Below are 23058 nucleotides of genomic sequence, written 5' to 3' on the forward strand. Positions count from 1 at the left end.
GCACAGGCTCCAGACGCGCACGCTCAGTAGTTGTGGCTCACAGGCCTAGTTGCTCCACAGCATGTGGGATCTTCCCAGACCAGGGCTCGAACCCGTGTCCCCTGCATTGGCAGGCAGATTCTCAACCATTGCGCCACCAGGGAAGCCCTGCCCTCTAATTTCTGATAAGAAGTCATTCACTAATTGCATCTTCATTCCCTTGAATGTAATTTTCTCTCTGCTTTCAAGTTTACTTTTTGTCTTGGTCTTCAGCACTTTCACCATAGTGTGCCTAGGTATGGTTGTCTTTATATTTATCCAACTTGGGGGTTAATAAGCATATTGAATATATAAATTCATGTCATCCACCAAGTTTGGGAAATTTGGGGTCATTATTTCTTCAAATATGTTTTCTTCCCCATTCTTTCCTCTTTTCATCCCTCTTAGATCTCCATTGTGTAACACCATTAAATGTGTTGTTATTTAACCTGTCTCTGAGGCTTTGCTCAATTTTTTCAGTCTTTTTTTCTCTGTTTTTCAGTTTGGGTAGTTTCAACTGATTAATGTTCAAGTTCTCAAACTCTTTCCTCTTTCATCTCAATTCTCTTGTTAAATAAATCCCGTGAATTTTTCAGTTAGATATTGTGTTCTACAATTTCCTCTTTTTTTCCCCAAATTTTATTTTTCTTCTCAGATTTCCTTTGTTTCATTGAAACAAAGGAAATCTTCAGCATATGTTCCTTCATATCACTGAGAATGGTTGTAATGGCTGCTTTAAAATCCTTGTCTGCTAATTCCAAAATCTGAAAGAGTTGATTTCAGTTGATTTTCTTTTATGAAGGGAATGAGTGCCATTCTCATTGTTATGTTGCAGAATTTTGTATTGTATCCTGAAAAATATAAATGCTAAGTTGTGGAGACTCTGGATTCTGCTATTTTTCTCCAATGGATGATGTTTCTTTCGTTTAATCAGTTAACATGTTTAGACATAAATTACAAACTCTGTCCCGTGGGCAATAGCTTCACTCTCAGTTCATATCTTTTTTTTTTAAGTGAGAAGCTTGATTTGGTTTTGCGCTCAAGATTCAAAGATACAGACAGAATTTGGGGATTTCCTTCCTAGATTTTTCTTTTCTAAGACTCCCGCTTTTCTCTCTAATGGCTGCAATTGCCCGTGTCAGTGCTCTCATTCCCCATGCCAGAAAGGCTGTGATTATTCTGCCAGTTCCCCATGCTACAGTGTATACCAATGCCTACCCCCAATCTACAAGTTAAAAAAAAAAAGTGGGAAATTACTCTGTTGAACTTCCCAGAGTATATACTTTCCACCAAAATTTGCCTGCTTCTCTTCACTATTCAGTGGTATCAGGTAGCTGCCTTTTTTGTGTTAATATTATGTTCTCTGCAGAAGAATTAATCCAGTAGGAAGTTGTTGGGCCAAAAAGCATTTTGACATTTTAGCTATATCACTTTATGTTATTTTTTAGTAGTTGCTCTAGGAATTATAATACCCATCTGGAAATAGAATCTTGGGTTGACTTTTTTCTTTCAGCACTTTAAAGATATAATTCCATTACCTTTGGCTTCCACTGTTTTTGACAAGAGTCAGCTATTTTTGTTCCCTGAATTGAATGTGTTATACTTCCCTGGCTGCTTTAATTTTTTTTCTTTATTTTTAATTTTCAACAGTTTGATGTGTCTGGGAGTGATTTCTTAGTTTTGAACTAAACTAAAGAACTGAAACTCTTGGATCTCTAACTGACCATATGCCATCAGTTTTGGAAAATCTTTAGCCAATATATTTAAATATTTCCGCTGTGCAGTTCTTTCTCTCCACAGCTTCTGGAACTCCCAGTTACACGTATATTAGATCATTTGATATTTTGTCCCACATTATTTATTTTTTGGCCACACCATGCAGCTTGTGATTTTTTTCTGTTCTGTCTAGTTTCTTATTATATCCATTCATTTTTTAAAAATTTAATCATATTTTTTAGTTCTAAAATTTTCACTTTTTTAGAGCTTCCCTTTTTCTGCTAAAACTCTCTGTCTCTTCATTCATTCTGTCTTTTCCACTACATTCTTTAACATATTTAAATACTTTTAAATAATCATTTTAAACACTTTTAAATAATCATTTTAAACTAATTTCAACTTAGGTCATTTGTGAGCATACCATACCTCTATTGACTATATATTCTCTTGATTTGGGGCCATATTTTTCCTATTTCTTTATATGTCTCCTATTTTAAAAAAATATTTATTTATTATAATTATTTTTTTATTTATTTTGGCTGCACCGGGTCTTAGTTGCGGCATGCGGACTTCCTAGTTGTGGCGTGCGAACTTTTAACTGCGACATGCATGTGGGGTCTAGTTCCCCAACCATGGATTGAACCCAGACCCCCTGCACTGGGAGCACAGAGTCTTACCCACTGGACCACCAGGGAAGTCTCTATGTGTCTCCTGTTTTTAAAAATTATACACAGGGAATTTTTCCTTAAGAGAACAGTAGATTGTGAAGTAGATAATACTTTTTATTTTGTCTTTTGTTTTTCAGGCAAGTTCAGCCATCCTTTCTTTTTTCATCAGTCAGCTAGGTTGACTTGGAGCTGGACCATATCTTTATTTAACTTACCTCTTTTATAAATCAGATCGTATCTCTTGTTTCCTTTTATGCCAATCCCCAATATGTTATGCTACCACCAAGGAGCTGATCTTATTATAGTTATCATCTGGAAAGGGGTTGGGTTGCCTATATAGTCAGTTTCAGTTCATCTCTAGATGTAATTCCAGCAGGATCCTGAAACCTAAGCACTGAACAAAAATGTGAGACATTTTTCTGCCCTCTTTGTCTCTTGCCAAAATTCCTGTGAGGGAGAATTGGTGGGCTCAACAACCTGTTTTCACATTTGGAGTTCCTTCATTTACAATATGTTGTGCCAGTCATTTTGTAATTAAAAGCTTCAGTGGTATTTTTCTCATCCCAGCAAAATCTCTCTTCCTATGACAGAGCTGCTATTCTATCCACAGATACCCAGAATAGGCAATTGGTCCCATAAAAGCATTGTAGCTCTTTGATCACTAAAATAGCCTGATTCTCTTTGGAATTTAGTTTATTTAGATCTCTTTGTATCTCCTACTCTTTGCTGGCTTAAAGTATAATTTTCATTTTATCCTGTGTTTTCTTGCTGCAATAACAATCTTTTGTGACCTACCTTCTATCTGAAAACAAAACTTTTAGTGGTTTTTACACTGTCTTTTAAACACCTTATCATCTATGATCTCCTATATTACAATGTTCATTTGTTAAAACATTTTTAACATTATGTCTACACCCATTATCTGAACTTAATTATTATTATATATGTGAAAAGTTGTCACATAGTCTCATTTTCCTCATGATTTTCATCATTATTTCATTTTTACTATATAGTATGATGACTTTTTACTGTTTTTTTTCTTTTGATGGGGTTGTGTTTACCTTCATATTCTTTGATCCTTGGAATAAGTCCTAAGCAAATTTGCATAACATACGAGATCTGATTCTTGCTCCCAGTCTCATCAAATTAAATTTCCTGTGTTTAAAAATTTCTAGCTGCTTATTCTTTCTACACATCTGTATAAGAAGTTGTTAGAAGTAGCATAACGAAGTTATTGTGTGCAAAGACCCTAAAACCAGATTGGTCTGGGTTCAAATCTTAACTTTATTATTTTATGATCTTGGGCAAGATTCTTATCTTCTATGTGCCTGAGTTTCCCTAATTTAAAATGAAGATAAATAATAGTAGTACCTACCTCATAGGGTTCTTAAAAGTTTTAAATAAATTAAATATTCCTTCGCCAAATTTCTATTTTAACTAAAATTTCTATTTTAAACCTAATAGTTTGTATCTCTTAAGACCCTCTTAAGCTGCTACCCCTATTATGCTCCTCCCCCCTTTCCTCTCCCCATTGGTAACCCTAGTTTGTTCTCTATATCTGTGAGTCTGCTTCTTTTTAAAATAATATACTATTGAGTTAGAAATCTAGACTAATAATTTACTAAATGAAATAGAAAGTAGTAACTGGTAATAAATCATTTGCTACATTGTATGGACTAGTATTATTTCAGCCTGATTTTTCGAGGTTATTTTTATGAACATTATTAGAACCATATGAATTTTTTCTCCTTTGAGCTTTCTGTTCATGCCTTTTGCCCACTTTTATATCAAATTGTTCTTTTTTCCCCTCAAAATTTAAAGGGCTGGGTGTATCAGGGAGACAAATCTATGTCTATGGTGTATGTTGGAAGTATTTTTTCCCCTGTTTACCACTTGTCTTCTGACTTTACTTATTGTATTTTGGATGTGCAAAGCTTTCAAAAAATGTAGTCTAATTTATTAACATTTTCTTTTGTTATATATATATTTTGGTAATAGTTAGAAATTCTTTACCAACACCCAGGTTATACGGGAATTTACCCATGTTTCTACTTGTATATACTTGTGTGGTTTCATATATTACGCATAAATCTTGGATCCATTTGGAGTGTATTCAGGTATATTGTGAAGTGTGAATTCAGTTTTGTCTTTCTCCAAGTGAATATTTGATTGTTTCATCATACAGTTGACCCTTGAACAGCATGGGGGATGGGGTGCTGACCATCCATGCAGTCAAAAATCCATGTATTACTTATAGTCAGCTCTCTGTATACACTATTCCTCCAGTATCCATGATTCCACTTCCATATAGTAGTAGTAAATACTTTTGAAAAAAAAATCTGCATATAAGTGGATCCTTACAATTCCAATCTGTGTTGTTCAAGGGCCAACTGTAATTTATTAAAAGTGACCATATTCCCCCCAGTGTTTTGAGATACCATCTTATTAGACACTAAATTTGTCCATGTAATCTAGTTTAGCCTTGCTTTTCTGTTTCTGTGTTCCTGCTCTAATGCCACACTGTTACACTTATAGAGGGGTTTTAACATTTTTGAATATCTGATAGAGCTTGTCCTCCATCATTCCTCTTTTGAAAGGTTTTCTAATATATTCTTAAATATTTATTTTTCAATATGACCTATAATGTCAACTTATTTAAAAATTTGTATTTTTTATTGGAAATGCTATGTATACCCAGGCATATATTACACATATATATAATAACTTGGAGAGAAATTACGTAGTTAGGATGTTGAGTCGTCCCACCCAAGACAATGTATGTGCTTCCGTTTATTCAAAACAGAAGAGTTTTCAAGTTTTCCTTATATACATATATTTTGCACAATTTTTGTTAAGTTTATTTTTAAGAATTTTATCTTTATTGTTCCTATTATAAATGGAGTTTTCCCTTAAAGTTCTATATTCTAGTTATTATTTGTATATGTGAAAGTTATTGATTTTTGTGTATTAAATTTATATCCTACTTTATGGTTTGATTTAGTTTTTTTGATTCCTTTGATTTTCTAGATATAAAGGCATCATCTGCAAATAGGGAGTTTTTACTTCTTATTTTACAGTGTTTAATCTTCTATGTGATTTTGCTTTGCTAATACCTGTAGTATGTTAAAGAGTAGTGAGACAGTGAACCTCCTTTCTTGCCTTGTTCCTCATCCTGGTGGAAATGCCTCTAGTCAGAGGTTTCCCACAATATTGTAACATATTGGCTTTAGGAGTGATGGTTTAGTAATCACGTTAAGGAAGTATGCATTAAATACTATCTTACTAAGTGCTTTTTTAAAATGAGGGATGGGTGACAAATTTCATCAGAGGTCTTTTTAACACCTATGGTGATAATCATGGTATTTCTCCTTAAATTTTTAATAGGGTGAAATATGTTAGATTAATACTGAACCATTCTGACACTTCTGGGATAAATCTCTCTTGCCTCATATTGTATTATTTTCATGTAGTGTTAAAATCTTTTGCTAATATTTGCTTAAAAAATTTTAGTATGAATGTATGTGAATTCATAAGAATTTTTGAAAGTGTGATATCTTTATCAGGTTGAGGTATTAGTGTTACACTTTCTTTATAAAAATGATTATAAAGTTTTTCTTCTTTTTTCCATTCTCTGAAACAGTTTAGGTAATATTGGGAACATGTGTTTTTTAAAATTTTGGTAGAATTTATTCTCTGAAAACATCTGGTTCTTATTCCTTTATTACAGGATAGTTCTTTGATGACTTTCTCTATTCTATGGAAATTGCTTAATCTATCTCTAGGGACAAGTTTTTCCTAAGAAATTATTTATTGCATCTACGTTTTCCCATTTATTTGCATAGATATTTGGAAACTACTTATGATTTTTAAATAGATCCTGTTTCAGTGATTAATTCCTCTTGATCATTTCTTATTTTGTATTTGTGTGCTGTCTCCTTTGTCTATATTACTACTTATTTTTCAAGAACTAGAGTTTTGATTTTGTGCTCTTCTCTTTTATACCTCATTAATGCCTGCTGTTATTTTTCCCTTCTCTCCTCTACTTTCTTTCTTAGGAATTTGATTATTTTTATCACTGCTTTTATTGTATTCCATAGATTGTTTAATGTGGTGTTTTTATACCATGATTCTTTAGAAATTCTGAAATTTTTATTTTTATTTTCTTTTCCAAAGAACTGTTTAATAGAAAGTTTAAAATTTTTCATTGAAGAGTCTTTTTGTTTTCTGTTTTAATTAATTTCTAATTGTTTTATAATCAGAGAATGTGGTATTAATTTTACTTTGTGAAACTTACAGAGGTTTTGTGATGACCTCATAGATGGTCAGATTTACTGAATGTGTCATGTACATTTGAGAAGGTGTGTTCTTTTTGATAGGTGTCAGTAAGAGCTACTTTATTGATTACATTATTTGTGTTGTATATATCTTTACTTAATTTTTTTTTGTTCTTTCAATCTTTTTTGAGAGAGAGTGAAGTATTGAAGTCACCTGTTATTACTGTATTCTTTCTATTTCTGCTTGCTTTATTAAGGAAGTTACTGCATTATTTGGTGAAAATATATTCATAGCCATTTTTTCTTTACTGTGAATTGGATCCTTCAGTATTATCTAGTAAACTCTTTGTCTCAATTAATATTTTTAACCCTAAAGTCTCCCTTATGGAATATCAGGATTTTTTATTTACTTGTATTTACCTGGTCCAGCTTTTCTGAGTCACTTTGTTTTAAATGAGTCTGTTTATTTAACAGTTGCGTTTGTTTCGCAGTTGGGTTTTGCTACATGAGCCAATTAGAAAATGTTTTTTTATTTAATAGGTCAGTTAAGTCCATTTTTATTGATTGATATGATTATTACATATTATTTTAAGTACTATTTACTATGTATTATATATTTATTATATTTCTTTTTAAAAATTGATATATTTATTTTAGTATAGTTGATGTACAATATTATATGTTATAGGTGTACAATACAGTGCTTCACAATTTTTTTTTTTTTTTTTTTTGTGCTATGCGGGCCTCCCTCTGCTGCGCCCTCTCCCGTTGCCGAGCACAGGCTCCGGACGTGCAGGCCCAGGGGCCATGGCTCACAGGCCCAGCCGCTCCGCGGCATGTGGGATCCTCCCAGACCGGGGCGCGAACCCGGTTCCCCTGCATCGGCAGGCGGACGCGCAACCACTGCGCCACTAGGGAAGCCCCACAATTTTTAAAGGTCATACTCCATTTATAGTTATTATAAAATATTGACTGTATTCCCTGTGGTGTTCAACATGTCCTTGTGGCTTATTTTATACATAGTAGTTTGTACCTCTTAATCCCCCTACCCCTATTTTGCCCCTCTCCCTTCCCTCTCCCCAATGGTAACCAGTAGTTTGTTCTCTTTATCTGCCAGTCTGCTTCTTTTTTGTTATATTCACTAGTTTGTTGTCTCTTTAGATTCCACATATAAGTGATAACATACAGTATTTGTCTTTTTCTGTCTTATTTCACTTAGCATAATACCCTCCAAGTCCATCCACATTGCTGCAAATGGCAAAATTTCATTCTTTTTTATGACTGAGTAGTATTCCATTGTATATATATACCACATCTTCTTTATCCATTCATCTGTTGATGGACTCTTAGATTGCTTCCATATCTTGGCAATTGTAAATAATGCTGCCAAGAATATTGGGGTGTATGTATCTTTTCAAATAAGTGTTTCTGAGGTTTGTTTGTGTGTGTGTGTGTGTGTGTGTGTGTAGTACGCGGGCCTCTCACTGTTGTGACCTCTCCCGTTGCGGAGCACAGGCTCTGGATGCACAGGCTCAGTGGCCATGGCTCACGGGCCCAGCTGCTCCACGGCATGTGGGATCTTCCCGGACCGGGGCATGAACCCGTGTCCCCTGCATCGGCAGGCGGATTCTCAACCACTGCGCCACCAGTGAAGCCCTAGGGTTTTTTTTGATATATACTTAGGAGTGGAATTGCTGGGTCATATGGTAGTTGTATTTTTAGTCTTTTGAGAAACCTCCATACTGTTTTCCACAGTGGCTGCACCAATTTACATTCCTACCAACATTGTATGAGGCTTCACTTTTCTCCACACCCTTGCCAACATTTGTTATTTGTGTTCTTTTTGATGATAGCCATTTTCACAGGTGAGAGATGATATCTCATTGTGGTTTTGATTTGCATTTCCCTAAGGATTAGCAACATTGAGCTTCTTTCCGTGTGCCTGTTGGCCATCTGCATTTCCTTTTGGAAAAATGTCTATTCAGTTTTTCTGCCCATTTTTTAATTGGGTTGTTTTGTTTTTTTGGATGTTGAGTTATATGAGCTGTTTATATATGTTGGATATCAGTGCCTTATCAGTCATATCATTTGCAAATATTTTCTCTCATTTAGTAGCTTGTCTTTTCATTTTGTTTATGGTTTCCTTTTATGTGCAAAAGCTTTTAAGTTTAATTTAGCCCCATGTGTTTATTTTTGCTTTTATCGTTTGCTTTAGGAGATAGATCCAAAAATATTGCTACAATGTATATCAAAGAGTGTTTGCCTGTGTTTTCCTTTAGAAGTTTTATGGTTTCTGGTCTTACATTTAGGTCTTTGATCCATGTTGAGTTTATTTTATTACTATTTTTAATTTATTTTTGGCTGTGTTGGGTCTTTGTTGCTGCGTGCGGGCTTTCTCTAGTTGTGGCGAGTGGGGACCACTCTTGATTGCAGTGTGCGGGCTTCTCATTGTGGTGGCTTCTCTTGTTGTGGAGCATGGTCTCTAGGTGCGCGGACTTCAGTAGTTGTGGCACGCAGGCTCAGTGGTTGTGGCTCGCAGGCTCTAGAGCGCAGGCTTAGTAGTTGTGGCTCACAGGCTTAGTTGCTCCACGGCATGTGGGGTCTTCCTGGACCAGGAATTGAACCCATGTCCCCTGCATTGGCAGGTGGATTCTTAACCACTGAGCCACCAGGGAAGTCCTGAGTTTATTTTTGTATATGGCATTAGAGAACGTTCTAATTTCATTCTTTTACATGTAGCTGTCCAGTTTTCCCAGCACTGCTTATTGAAGAGACTGTCTTTTCTCCATTGTATATTCTTGCCTCCTTCGTCATAGATTAATTGACCATAGGTGTGTGGGTTTATTTCTGGGCTGGCTATTCTGTTCCATTGACCTATGTGTCTGTTTTTGTGCCCATACCATGCTGTTTTGATTACTGTATCTTCATAATATAGTCTGAAGTCAGGGAGCGTGATTCCTCCAGCTCCATTCTTCTTTCTTAAGATTGTTTTGGCTATTTGGGGTCTTTTGTGTTTCCATACAAATTTTAAAATTATTTGTTCTAGTTCTGTGAAAAATGCCTTTGATATTTTGATAGGAATTGCATTGACTCTGTATATTGCCTTGGGTAGTATGGTTATTTTCACAATATTAATTCTTCCAATCCAAGAACACAGTATATCTTTCTATCTGTTTGTGTCATCTTTGATTTCTTTTATTAGCATCTTATAGGTTTTTGAGTATAGGTCTTTTACCTCCTTAGGTAGGTTTATTCCTAAGTGTTTTATTCTTTTTGATGTGATGATGAATGGGATTGTTTCCTTAATTTCTCTTTCTGATAGTTTGTTGTTAGTGTATAGATATATATAACAGATTTCTGTGTGTTAATTTTGCATCCTGCAATTTACTGAATTCAGTGATGAGCTCTAGTAGATTTTTGGTAGCATCTTTAGGATTTTCTACCTGTTGTATCATGTCATCTGCAAACAGTGACAGTTTTACTTCTTCCTTTCCAATTTGGATTCCTTTTATTTCTTTTTCTTGTCTGACTGCTGTGTCTAGGACTTCCAATACTGTGTTGAATAAAAGTTGCAAGACTGGGCATTCTTCTCTTGTGCCTGATCTTAGAGGGAATACTTTCAGCTTTCCCTGTTGAGTATGACGTTAGCTGTGGGTTTGTCATCTATGGCATTTATTATGTTGAGGTATGTTCCCTCTATTCCCACCTTCTGGAGAGTTTTTATCATAAATGAATGTTGAATTTTGTCAGTGCTTTTTCTGCATCTGTTGAGATGATCATATGATTTTTATTCTTCAATTTGGTAATATGGTGTATCACATTGATTGATTTGCAGATATTGAAAATTTGAAACTGTAGTTTCCTTTTTTTGTAATCTCTTTGTGTATTTCTTTTTCTTCTATTTTGGTATGTTCTCTAGATATTTTTAATATTACATGTCATATATAAAATATTATATATTTTATATGTTCTATATTTTGATTTTTGTTCTAATGGTTATCTTTGTACTAATACCTTTTTTTTTTTTTTTTTCGCTGTATGCGGGCCTCTCACTGTTGCGGCCTCTCCCGTTGCGGAGCACAGGCTCCGGATGCGCAGGCTCAGTGACCATGGCTCATGGGCCCAGCCGCTCCGCAGCATGTGGGATCTTCCTGGACCGGGGCACGAACCCGTATCCCCTGCATCGGCAGGTGGACTCTCAACCACTGTGCCACCAGGGAAGCTCTGTACTAATACCTTTGTTAATGCCCATTTCCTTACTTAGATTTTATTCCCCCTACCTTCTCTGTCACTTTTTTACTGACCATTTTTACTTCTCTCTTTATTTCATTTTCACTATTTTATCTGTTTTAATTTTTGCTTATGTCCCTCATTATATTCTCAGTCTAAGGTGTTCTTCCTTGGTTATCATGCAAGGAAGGATGATTTTTTTTCTTTATCTTCATTTTTTTCCCCTGTGTTGTTAACTCACATTTTACATCTTCCTAACTTTATGTTCATTTCTATTTTGAACTTTTAAATATATTCTTTGAGGTTTTTTTCACACCTGCAAATGCTTGTTTAAAGATAATTAATTTTGTCTGGCATATTTTATTACAGTTTTTCTGTGCTTTGTGGTTGTTTTTGGGGAATAATTTTCATCGTCTGAAATGTTTTGATTTTCATTTTTTTTGTTTTCTATTACAATACTTTTAATATAGATGTTATCTTCTATATTCCGTTAATTTTAGGAATATCTTACATTTTTCTAGGCCAGCATTAACCGTTGTGTGTAGAAAAGGATGAGTTTGGTGGCAAATTAGATTTCTTAGCTCAAGAGAGCCCTCTTCTGTTGGCATGATGAAGTGCAGCTTATTTCATGAATATCCACATTCTTTGGGTGGCAAAGGAGAGAGAATAATGAAGGCTTCTGATGTTTCTGTTTTATGTTAATGTAGAACTTTTAATTTTTACCGCTTATTTCCTTCTTTTCTTTCACCCTCAAATCCAGATGAATCCTTTCCAAGTCTTTCCCACTCTTTTCAAGAAGGGGTACAACTCCCACCTCTAATTGCAAACAATTTCAAGGCTCTCCCTCTCAATTCCACACAGCCAGTACTCTGATATCCAGGTGTCAGACTTGTTCTCAGCATTTATGCTCTAAGGGTGGGACTCTATCTTTTGGAAAATAATTATATCTGTATTCCACACCTCAAGTGCCCTCTTGCTGTGCTACAGTGGGCTCCAGAGGTGGCTCTGCTTGCTTCTGAATGTTTATTTCCCTAGTTACTTGTAAATTGAAGTATTATTCTGTTTTAGTCATGCTGTAAACATGGGTTATTGTGGTTTTATTTATTCTCTCTGATTTGTATGATATTCAGAAGGTGTATGGAGATTCTAATTTAGATGACCCCATTATCCTGTGGGATTCTAAAATCAGATCAGTTTAAAATGTAATCGTTAAGTAGGTCTTCTTTTTTTGAGCTGCAATTTCCTCCTTATAATTTTCATATATCAATTCTAGTTGTGTCTTCTGAGGCAATGTAGAATAAATCAAATTTCTCTCTTATGTTCAAACAAAAACTGTTTCGCAGCCCATAAAACCTTTTCTCTGGAATAATTATCCATTGATCCTTCAACCACTACTCAGGTGGTAAAACTTCAAGTCACCCCTTCCTGCATCTGATCACTCTCTTTATCAAAGAAACTAACTTCTCAGGTTCATTGTTTCCTATACTGTATTTACCAGCATAACTTGAGGACATTATTACTATTGGAAGAAGCTAACAATAGCAATTCAAAAGTTCACTCTTAGAAGAATTACTTTCCTTCATCCAAATGTAATGATTTACATAAAGCAATAAAGGAAAATTGAAAATGGGAAAAAACATGTTTTATATTTTGCTTTCAAGAAAGGACAGTCATCAGTTGGCTTATCCACAAACACAGCAAGTATTTATTTTGACTGGAAGAACAGTTAATGTGTCTAAATGTTTCTAACCAAATTAGCAAATAAAAAGTAGAATAGCCTGAATGAATATGAATACTTATGAATCTCTTAATTAGGAGTCTAGTGCTGCAAACTGAATGCTAATGAAGTAAAAGAGCACTGCTTTGCTTGTTCTCAATTTATGTAGCACTGGCAGCTATGCTTTTTATATAATGATGCTAGCATATCCTAGGTTGCTAAAAATTTTCAACACAGAGCACAGTATACTTAGAGTGTTCAAATAGGAAGATGATAGGAGAATGTGGGGAAATTGGATGGGCCAGTGGGAGCTGAGAAGGTAAAGTGAGTGTAGGATTTTCTTACTAGCTTTGGGAGTGACTATTGTTGAAACTGAAAATGGAACTGAATGAAGCTAAATGATGCATTTTCCCTATGTGACTTCCCTACCTCAACTTCCAATGTGATCTAGTATCTTTATTAAAGAGCAAAAAAATAAACCTGAAGATTTGGATACAGAAAGAAATATCAATTTAAGTGTAGAGGATATGGGAGCTTTGCACTTAGAGTGCTAGTTTTCTAGTTCAGAGGTGTTCAATTTTTGTTCAGCTTTGACACATGAAGGATGATGTTCCTCTGCATAACACAAGGCATTTGCGTTATTTAGACTTGCCCTCTGTAATTCTACTTCTCTTTCTCTTTGGAAATATTGGGAGGCAAGTGAAATAAAGTGACTTTATTATGGGATTAAACTTGAATCTTATCAAATTTGTTTCAAAGTAAATCATCATCATGGTAAGAAATAACTTGATGTATGGTAGTCTCCAAGTACTCTACTAGGCAGGCTCTCCCAGACGTAATAGAACAGAAGGGCTCACAGACCAAATCAAGATAATTTAATCATGCAGTTAGTTGAATCAATTGAAAATATACAGCAAGAAGCAAGGGGAAAGAAATGAGGTAGGTTAATATACCTAGGATAGGGTTCAAGCAGGATAAAGGTACTGTGCTACCTAAATCCTGTATTACACATGTTCATAAATTCTCTTTCTATCCCTCTCCCCCTCACTCTCCTTTCCTTCTCCCCTCTTCTTCTCCCTCCTGCTCTATCCACCTCTCTCTCTCTCTTTTCTCTCTCATATATGAATTTCAAATTAAGACGCTTAGTAATTGGGGCTGTATAACCACTCTCCTTAAAGCATCAATCCCTGAGCAAAGCACTGAATCATATAATCATGATGCATCATCCACATCTATCCAATCCCTCTATTCTGAATTTTCAGTAAAAGGCTTTAGTTATTTGAACACCAGCTGTTGGCCTGTTCTCAATACTGCAAATAATAGAAGCATTTATAAACCACTCATGTTGCCTTTTTTTTTAGGCCACGCCACACGGCATGCGGGATCTTAGTTCCCCAACCGGGGATCAAACCTGTGCCCCCTGCAGTGGAAGCACAGAGTCTTAACCACTGAACTGCCAGGGAAGTCCCAATGTTACCTTTTCTCAGTGTACTTCGGAAGACAGGATATTACTTTTTATTTTAATCACTTCATATCTTTGATTGTGACAAATATGTTTGTCTGAAATCTGAGGGATATCCAAAAAAGAGACATCATGGATTAATCTCAATTACTTAAATTCTTAAATTACATTTCTGGATGAAAGCTAAAACACAGAAACTAACTTAGTATAAAATTGATAAACGTGTGGTGTGAGTTGCATATGTTTATGTTTCTTCACTTCTAGAGAAATTCTAGAGAAAACAGGCAAGGCTACATTACCTAGACAAAACAGAGTGTGCAAACTTGCGAAATTTTTTGGCAACTAAAAGAGTTTTTAGACATCCTATGTTACTTCCTCTCCAGAGCAGAAAGTAATCATAGGGAATACAGGACCATCTGGTCCTAAAGGTAAGTAGTGTCAGAGAAGAATTTTAAAAAGGAGGAGAAAGTCGGTAAATAGGGGTAAATATCATAGGGTCAATGCCTTTTTGTATGCCTTTTCTTTTTTGTGTGTGCGTGTTCCTGCTTTTGGATTGCTTTGCCCACTTCAAAGTCCACACTTACTATTTATGTTATATTCTAAATTTGATATCATACAGGACCTAGAGTATTCCTACTTGAGTGAGTCTGAAAGGAAAAATCAGCCTTTCAGTCATATGTGCAGACTACATAGACTTAAAATATTTTTAAAAAGCATGATGCAAAGATTTCTGTTTCGAATCAAGATGGAGAGTAAATTCAGAGGAACATAATTTATTTTCCTGCCTAAACAACAAAAAACTGGATAAAATACATGAAAGAACAGTTTTTAAGACATTGGGCAGTAAAGGGTAGTGATTCCCTTCGCTATATGAACAGATGAGATGAGACCTATAATTGTCCCAGCTTATTGCCTGCAGATTTCCCAGGCCAAGGGGAGAGAGATCCCAAAGCATGGATGTCTCCCTAAGTTGCAAAGGTGAAGCTGGAAGTCTGGGGAGACCAAGGAACCAAGAGCTCAGAGGAAAGAGCGTAACAGAGGAAAGAGCTGTTCAGAGACAGGGAGAGAGATCTCTGGAGATCTTCAGAGTCCTCCATGAGTCTTCAGCTGAGTACTGATAACTGCCTGAGGGTGAGGAAACTGCTGAATGCAGAAAGGATTAGAGGGAATAATACCCAGTGTTTACAGAGGGCACCAGCCAAAATGGAAAACCTCATAATTTGTGGAATGTTGGGTAGAGTACTCAGAAGTGTTTTGCCTCAGCGGCAGCAAAATCATTCCTAAACTAAATGCTGCTCTGGTTCCTCCTAACAATGCTTGTAAGGAAGAGCTGAATGGCTCAAACTGTTCCTAAATAACAACAATATCACAGAATAAAGCTCAATAATATTTATAGGAATTCAAAAATACACAGCATTCAACAAGATAAAATTAGTAATGTCCAATAAAAAATTATCAGCATGCAAAGAAGAAAGATACTGTGATCCATAAGAAGGAGAAAAATAATCAAAACCAATCCAGATGGGACACAGAAGATAGTAAATGAGAACAGTAAACAGTTATTATAACTATATTCCCTAAGTTTAAGAAGCTGGAGTAAATACTGCACAGGTTAAGTAAAGACAGAAAATGTTAAAAAGACTCAAACTGGACTTCCATGGATTAAAACTGCAATGTGTGAAATGAAAAACATACCGGGTGGGGGCTCCCCTGGTGGCGCAGTGGTTGAGAGTCCGCCTGCCGATGCAGGGGACACGGGTTTGTGCCCCGGTCCGGGAGGATCCCACATGCCGCGGAGCGGCTAGGCCCGTGAGCCATGGCCGCTGAGCCTGTGCGTCCGGAGCCTGTGCTCCGCAACGGGAGAGGCCACAACAGTGAGAGGCCCGTGTACTGCAAAAAACAACAACAACAACAACAAAAAACATACCGGGTGGGATTAATGATGGAGTAGACATTGGAGAAGAAATTATTATTGAACTTGAAGACATAGTAATTGAAGCTATACAAACAAAGCACATTAAAATGACTGAAAAAAACCCAGAGCATTAGTATTTAATATTTCTTACAGTGCAGGTCTGCCAGAGATGAGATGAATCCTTTTAGTTTTTGCCTGCTTCCAAATGCCTTTATTTTGACTTCATGTTAAAAGGACATTTTTACCGGATATAAAATTATAGATTAACAGTTTTTCTTTAAGTACTTTAAAGATGTTATTTAATTGCTTATCCCCTTTATTGTTTTTTCTCATAAGTCAACCATCATTCTCATCATTGTTCATTGTATGTAATATATCTTCTCTCCTTTTAAGATTTTATCTTTATGCTTTAGATTTCAGCCATACAACCATTATCTCTCAGCTCTCTTGCCTCTGCACCAGCCAAAATCAGTCATTGCTTTGTACCCATTGAAGACCTCATGTACCTAAAGAGTTCAGTTCAGTTTTTCCTATGCTGCCTTCAGACTTCAAGAAACCCCCTATGCTTACACCTCAGGGAAGAATCTCTCTCGGCTTCCCTGCCCCTCTCTGTCATAAATTATCCTTGCTCTTACTCAGTGTACAGCCTGGAGAACTTATAGAGCTTGTCTCAGTCCTCCTTTCCTGCCCTCAGAGTTCATGAGGTCCTGCACACTGTACCTTGGTAGAGCAGGTCTCTCTCAGTATTCTTGCCCCTCTTCACCAAAGCTTGGTGCCTGCTGCCTTGTATCTATGTAAAGCCTGAGTGTTTGAAAGTTTTTTAAGCATTCCTACTCTAGCCCCAATATTTCTCACGACTACTCTGTGAAGGCTATGAAGTGTTGTAGGCGGCTGTACTCGTGTTCTAAGGATTTTAAAGCATCATGCCAGCTCACACTTAGTCTACAAAAATTTGTTAAAATTTCAGAAGTTTAATTCTTGAGTTATCCCAGTTTTCTTCTTACCTTTCTTCTTGCTCTGACAGCTTTCTCCGTTTCCACTGCTTCACCAAGGATGAAAGAAGCTATTGGGTTGCTTTGCCTCCAAGAGAGGTATGTAACTTTCTGGATTTTAATTCTTAGATATTTTTCTCCATCCTTAGCTCTCTGATGACTTTTTAATAAATTATGATTTTATGGGTTATCTGGATTGTTATTATTGCTAGGGTAGGAATGACATTCTTTTGCAACTTTCTACATTCTAGGCAGAAGCTGACACCCGACAGTTTACATATAAATGATTGTTTTCCCTTCCAATATATATATATATCGGAATTCCTTTTTCAAAACTTCTTAGACTCATTCATCATATTCTTTCAAATACCCTTGGTGGTGGAAAATCTTTAGTTCCAAAAATCATATCTGCTCTAAAATAAGAATGACATTCAAAATTGAGTTTCTAAGTAATGCTGATGATGAAATTTGGTAATATTATTAGCAAAAAAAAATTATAAAATAATTAGTCTGATTTTCTTGTTTCTTTTAAACAATTTTAAAGGCAGTTTTATGTAAACAGTTCAAAACTGGTTTTGAGTGATGGAAGCATCATTGAAATAAGAAACCTCTTTCTTATGATGGCTGTTTAATTATAGAATAGCAATTTAAGCCAAATATTTTTTAAAAATATTTGTTTATTTAATTATTTATTTTGGCTGCTCCAGGTCTTAGTTGCAGCACGTGGGATCTTACTTGCGGTATGTGGACTTCTTGGCTGCGGCATGCAGGCTTCTTAGTTGCAGCATGTGGACTCTTAGTTTTCGCATGCATGTGGGATCTAGTTCCCTGACCAGGGATTGAACCCGGGCCCCCTGCGCTGGGAGTGTGGAGTCTTACCCACTGGACCACCAGGGAAGTCCCTAAGCCAAATATTTAAGAAGATGTAATCTTAAAATCCATTTTCATTGCTCATGAGATATCACCTCACACCAGTCAGAATGGCCATTATCAAAAAGTCTACAAACAATAAATGCTGGAGAGGGTATGGAGAAAAGGGTGTTTTCCCACTGTTGGTGGGAATGTAAACTGGTATAGCCACTATGGAGAACAGTATGGAGGTTCCTTAAGAAACTAAAAATAGAGTTACCATATGATCCAGCAATCCCACTCCTGGGCATATATATATCCAGAGAAAAACATGGTTCAAAAGGATACATGCACCCCAGTGTTCATTGCAGCACTGTTTACAATAGCCAAGACATGGAAGCAACCTAAATGTCCATCAACAGATGAATGGATAAAGAAGATGTGGTACATATATACAATGGAATAGTACTCAGCCATTAAGAAGAATGAAATAATGCCATTTGCAGCAACATGGATGTACCCGGAGATTATCATAGTAAGTGAAGTAAGTCAGACAAAGACAAATATCATATGATATCACGTATATGCAGAATCTAAAAAAAAATGATACAAATGAACTTATTTACAAAACAGAAACAGACACACAGACTTAGAGATTGAATTTATGGTTACCGGGGGAAGGGTGGGGAGGAGGGATAGATTGGGAGTTTGGGATTGACATATACACACTACTATATTTAAAATAGATAACCAACAAGGACCTAATCTATAGCACAGTGAAATCTACTCTATACTCTGTAATAACCTAAATGGGAAAAGAATTTGAAAAAGAATAGATACATGTATATGTATAACTGAATCACTCTGCTGTACACCTGAAACTAACACAACATTGTTAATCAATTATACTCCAATATAAACAAAAATCCATTTTCATTGCTCATATATCTAGCCTTGAATACCTGTTTTTAAAATTACTTTAAAATATTTCAGATTTTATTTCTCCTTATACTGAATAATGCAATACAGTTGATAATATATATTTTCTCCATTTTATGATTTTCTTTGTAAATACAAAAATAGATTTTTTTCTTAGTTTAATTGAAAACATGTCATAGCCATCTTTACCTTGTTTACAACTGAGTGTAATTTCAAATGAAGTGTTTCAGGAGGAAGATAGACACATTCCATTCATGAAAACGAAAAGTGGAAATTTTTACAAAAATTACCACGGAAAAGTGGGATCAGATGTGACACAGCTCTCCCTGCAGAGGGCAGCACGCTATGGGAAATCGGAAGTCATAGGGGAATGCTTCTGAACTTTTGCCTCATGTACCAGAGCCTGGTCAAAGCATTGAGAAACATTTATTTTAACTGAATTTTAAACAGTCATAAAATGATTGAACGCTTTCTTCTGAGGCTGAATATTCTGTCTAGGTGCTTATTTATTTGGTATTTTTTTCTGTCAATACCAAAATTTAAGCACATATAATAATTATGACTTATTGTATATTTACTGCTTTCTGTGTAAGATGCAATTTCTTTTAATTATTGCAAATGATTTCTTTTGAATTTCGTTGGCATCCTCATGTCTTGAAAATTGCAGGATTTATTGCACAAAGCCATGTTCACAGTATTCTTACATTTTATGATTTTATGAATGCCTGTTATGTCCCCATGAAGGTGTTTAGTTTTTGTTTTATTTTTAAATCTTGTAGACTGTTGGGTTTTTTTTTTTTTTGGCTGCGTTGGGTCTTTGTTGCTGTGTGCAGGCTTTCTCTAGTCGCGGTGAGCAGGGGCTACTCTTCGTTGCGGTGTGCAGGCTTCTCATTGCGGTGGCTTCTCTTGTTGTGGAGCATGGGTTCTAGGTGCACGGTCTTCAGTAGTTGCAACACTCAGGCTCAGTAGTTGTGGTTCTCAGGCTCTAGGGCGCAGGCTCAGTAGTTGTGGCATATGGGCTTAGTTGCTCCGCGGCATGTGGGATCTTCCCGGACCAGGGCTCGAACCCATGTCCCCTGCATTGGCAGGTGGATTGTCAACCACTGAGCCACCAGGGAAGACCCTAGACTGTTTCTTTAAGCCTTTTACATATATGGAAGTTTTCTTTTTCCATTCAAGTTCCAATCCAACAAATGTGTTGTTTTTGAGCATTTACTAAGTGCAAGCTCCTTTACAAATGCTTCTGTCTCTAGCTTATTTTAGTTGTCCTTACTTTTATCTTCTGCAGTTCAATTATACATTTGTTGACACTTGGTCAGATACAGCAAGCAGAGGTTGGTGACTGCCAGCAGCATCTTGCAATTGTACCTCCTATATAATGCCTAATCTAACTTTTTCCATTCATCTCTTATTCTTTTCTTACTATGAAATATATGTACTTACAGAAGAATTTATAAAATATATCTGTACTGTCTAATGAATACTTATAAAACAAACTCTGGTATAACCCAAGTCAAAAAATAGAAATTTTGCGACATCCAAGAACACCCACCTTGTTTGTGGCTTCCTTCCTAATTATAATTCTATCCCTCCACTCTGGAAGTATCCACTATTCTGGCTTTGTGATAATCATACCTTTCTTTTCCTTTATGCTTTTACAACCTATATGTGCATCTCTAAACAATGGCCTGGTTTAGCCTGCTTTGAACTTAATATGAGTAGACTCCGTACTGTTGGAATTATTTTTATCTTTCTTATTTTGTTCAATATTGTGTTTGCAAGGTTATCCATACTATAGCATTTTGCATACCATTTTCTTAGTGATATACTCTTCCATTGTATGCATATTTCACAACTCATTCATGCTATTGTAAGTGGACATTCAGGTCTTTGCAGTTTTTGGTTACCATAAATAACACTGCTACAAATATTCTTACACACGTATGCTAGTGCGTATGTTTACATGTTTTTAGGGTAGTACTGGCATACTTTAACGTTTCCCTCGTGAAACACCTCTTGGACTTTGATATCCAAATTTTAGAATGTAAGTGTCCTTGCAATATACTTGTTAGCTGATTTATATGGAAAAATTGTATTTATGTCTCGTAAACTCAATACTACATTTTAAACAAAACAATGTGTGTGTGGGAGGGGAAGTCTGGGTTATATCCAGGTAGAATTGTTAAGTATTAATGTTTTGAAAGGTGTAGCTAGAATCACTGAAGGACATATGTGATGGTTAATTTTATGTGTCAACTTGACTGGAGGCGTTGCCCAGATATTTGGTTAAACATTATTCTGGATGTATCTGTGAGGGAGTTTCTGGATGAGATTAACATTTGAATAGACAGACTAAATTAAACAGGTGGCCCTTTCCAATGTGGGTGAGCCTCATCCATTTCATTGAAAGCCTGAATAGAACAAAAGGCTGAATAAAGGAGAATTTGCTCTCTCTGCCTATCTTCTAGCTGGAACATTGGTCTTCTCCTGCCTTCACACTTGGACTTGGACAGAAACTACACCATTGGCTTTATTGGGTCTTCACCAGATTTCTGGGTTCAACTGCAGATCTTGGAACTTCACAGTCTCCATAATCACGTGAGCCAATTCCTTATAATAAATCATGTATGATATATTACATCAATTGGATATTATATATCCAAGTTTTACTTCTCTGGAGAACCTAGACTAATACAGCATGTTCTGCATACAAAGAAACTATTTGAAGTAACCATATTAGTCATTTAATGAATACTTTATATGCATTTTACTCTGAATTAGTTATGTTTTAGGAAATTGGTTGATGTTTTTGGTTGATATAAAAACACTATAATTTTCCTTATTTAAAATATTAAGAAATAGACTCAATTAGCATTTATTTTTAAAATGTCTAATTTACAAAGATAAGTTTCTGATCTTAAGTGAAGAATACCTAAAGTGGGAAATGCTATACCTAAAATGGAAATGCTGGGTAATAGATTGTGTGTATCTTCAACTTGGCTAGATAATGCCAAATTGTTTTCCAAAAGTGAAGTGTGAATATTCCCGCCAGGTGTCTATGGTACTTCTGTTGCTTACATCCTCACCTACAGGGTAATCAAATGTCCCAGTTTTTGAGGAAGCATGCTGTTTTACAGAAAAATGCATTGTAAGACATAGAAGGGACTGTAGAATTAGAAAAAAATAATTTCACAGAAATTACATTAATAGATTGAGGGAAGGATTATTAATCGGTGTCAAGATCATTAAGTAAATGGTTTAGGGAAAACTGGCCATTGGTTAATCGTTAAAAGAAAACCTCACACATTATTTTTTAATCACAAGGGGAAAATTTAATCTGTACAGCGGAGGGGAAAACAAAATAACTTAGTGTAGGAATCAGTCAATCATAGTGTCATTAATGTTTGTTAATCAGATATTGTGTGCCAGTTATAAAGCCACATGAAGTACACACCAAGGCCTATGAATTATTCTAGGCAAAAATGTTTAAATTGGGTTTATTAAGCCTCTAATATAATGTACAATTTATAAGAAATGCAGGATAGAGACTGACAAGTTAAATGGTAGCATAGCAAAGAAACCAGAAAAATCCAGGGATATTCTGCAATAGGTAATTGACCTGGTTCTTTAAAAAGTCATGATTGTGAAAAAGAGATTATAATCTATTACAAGAAACTTAAGGGACATAAAAACCAAATGAAAGTTTGATCCTACATTTGATATTTGAATGGACAAACCAGCTGTATGTGATATTTTTGGATCAAATGGGGAATTTTGAATATAGTATAAGTATTAGAAGAGATAAAAGGTACTGAAAGAGAAAGTAGAGATTACTTACTGAGAAAAGTAGGTTGAGGAAGAGTATGTACAATACGATTTTATATTGATATGTAACTACAAAGGGGTGTGTGTGTGTGTGTGTGTGTGTGTGTGTGTGTGTGTAAAGACCTGGAAATATAGGTGTTAATTAGTGGAAATATAGGTGTTAATTAGTGATGGTCTCTGGTGGTGAAGGATTGATTTAATTACGCTTTTCTAATTTTCTACAATGCACATGTGCTGCTTTTCTAATAATAATTTTTAACTAAGTTATACTTAACATACAATGTTATATTAGTTTCAGGTGTACAGCATAGTGATTCAATATCTTTATACATTATGAAATAATCACCCCAATAAGTCCAGTTACCATCCATCACTACACACGTAATAATAATTTTTGAAAAACACAAGCTAGATAATAAAAAGTTACTCAATGTAATAGATCAGTATTTTTTA

The 23058-nt window shown here is 35.5% G+C and overlaps 1 protein-coding gene across 2 annotated transcripts in view; it reads left to right on the forward strand.

Moving 5' to 3' along the window:
* The window catches only part of FBXO4 (F-box protein 4), a 38007-nt gene extending 16748 nt beyond the window's left edge, over window positions 1-21259 (forward strand). The window contains exons 9-10 of one of the 2 annotated variants that reach the window (XR_003680897.2): window positions 17025-17091; window positions 21249-21259. The gene's annotated coding sequence lies outside the window, so the exon portion shown is untranslated. Of the gene's footprint in view, window positions 1-17024; window positions 17092-21248 lie in introns of those variants that run through there. The other variant, XR_003680898.2, reaches the window with a different exon arrangement.
* Window positions 21260-23058: the final 1799 nt, after the last annotated feature.

Source organism: Physeter macrocephalus, chromosome 8, assembly GCF_002837175.3.
Source record: "Physeter macrocephalus isolate SW-GA chromosome 8, ASM283717v5, whole genome shotgun sequence".
Classification (NCBI taxonomy): domain Eukaryota; kingdom Metazoa; phylum Chordata; class Mammalia; order Artiodactyla; family Physeteridae; genus Physeter; species Physeter macrocephalus.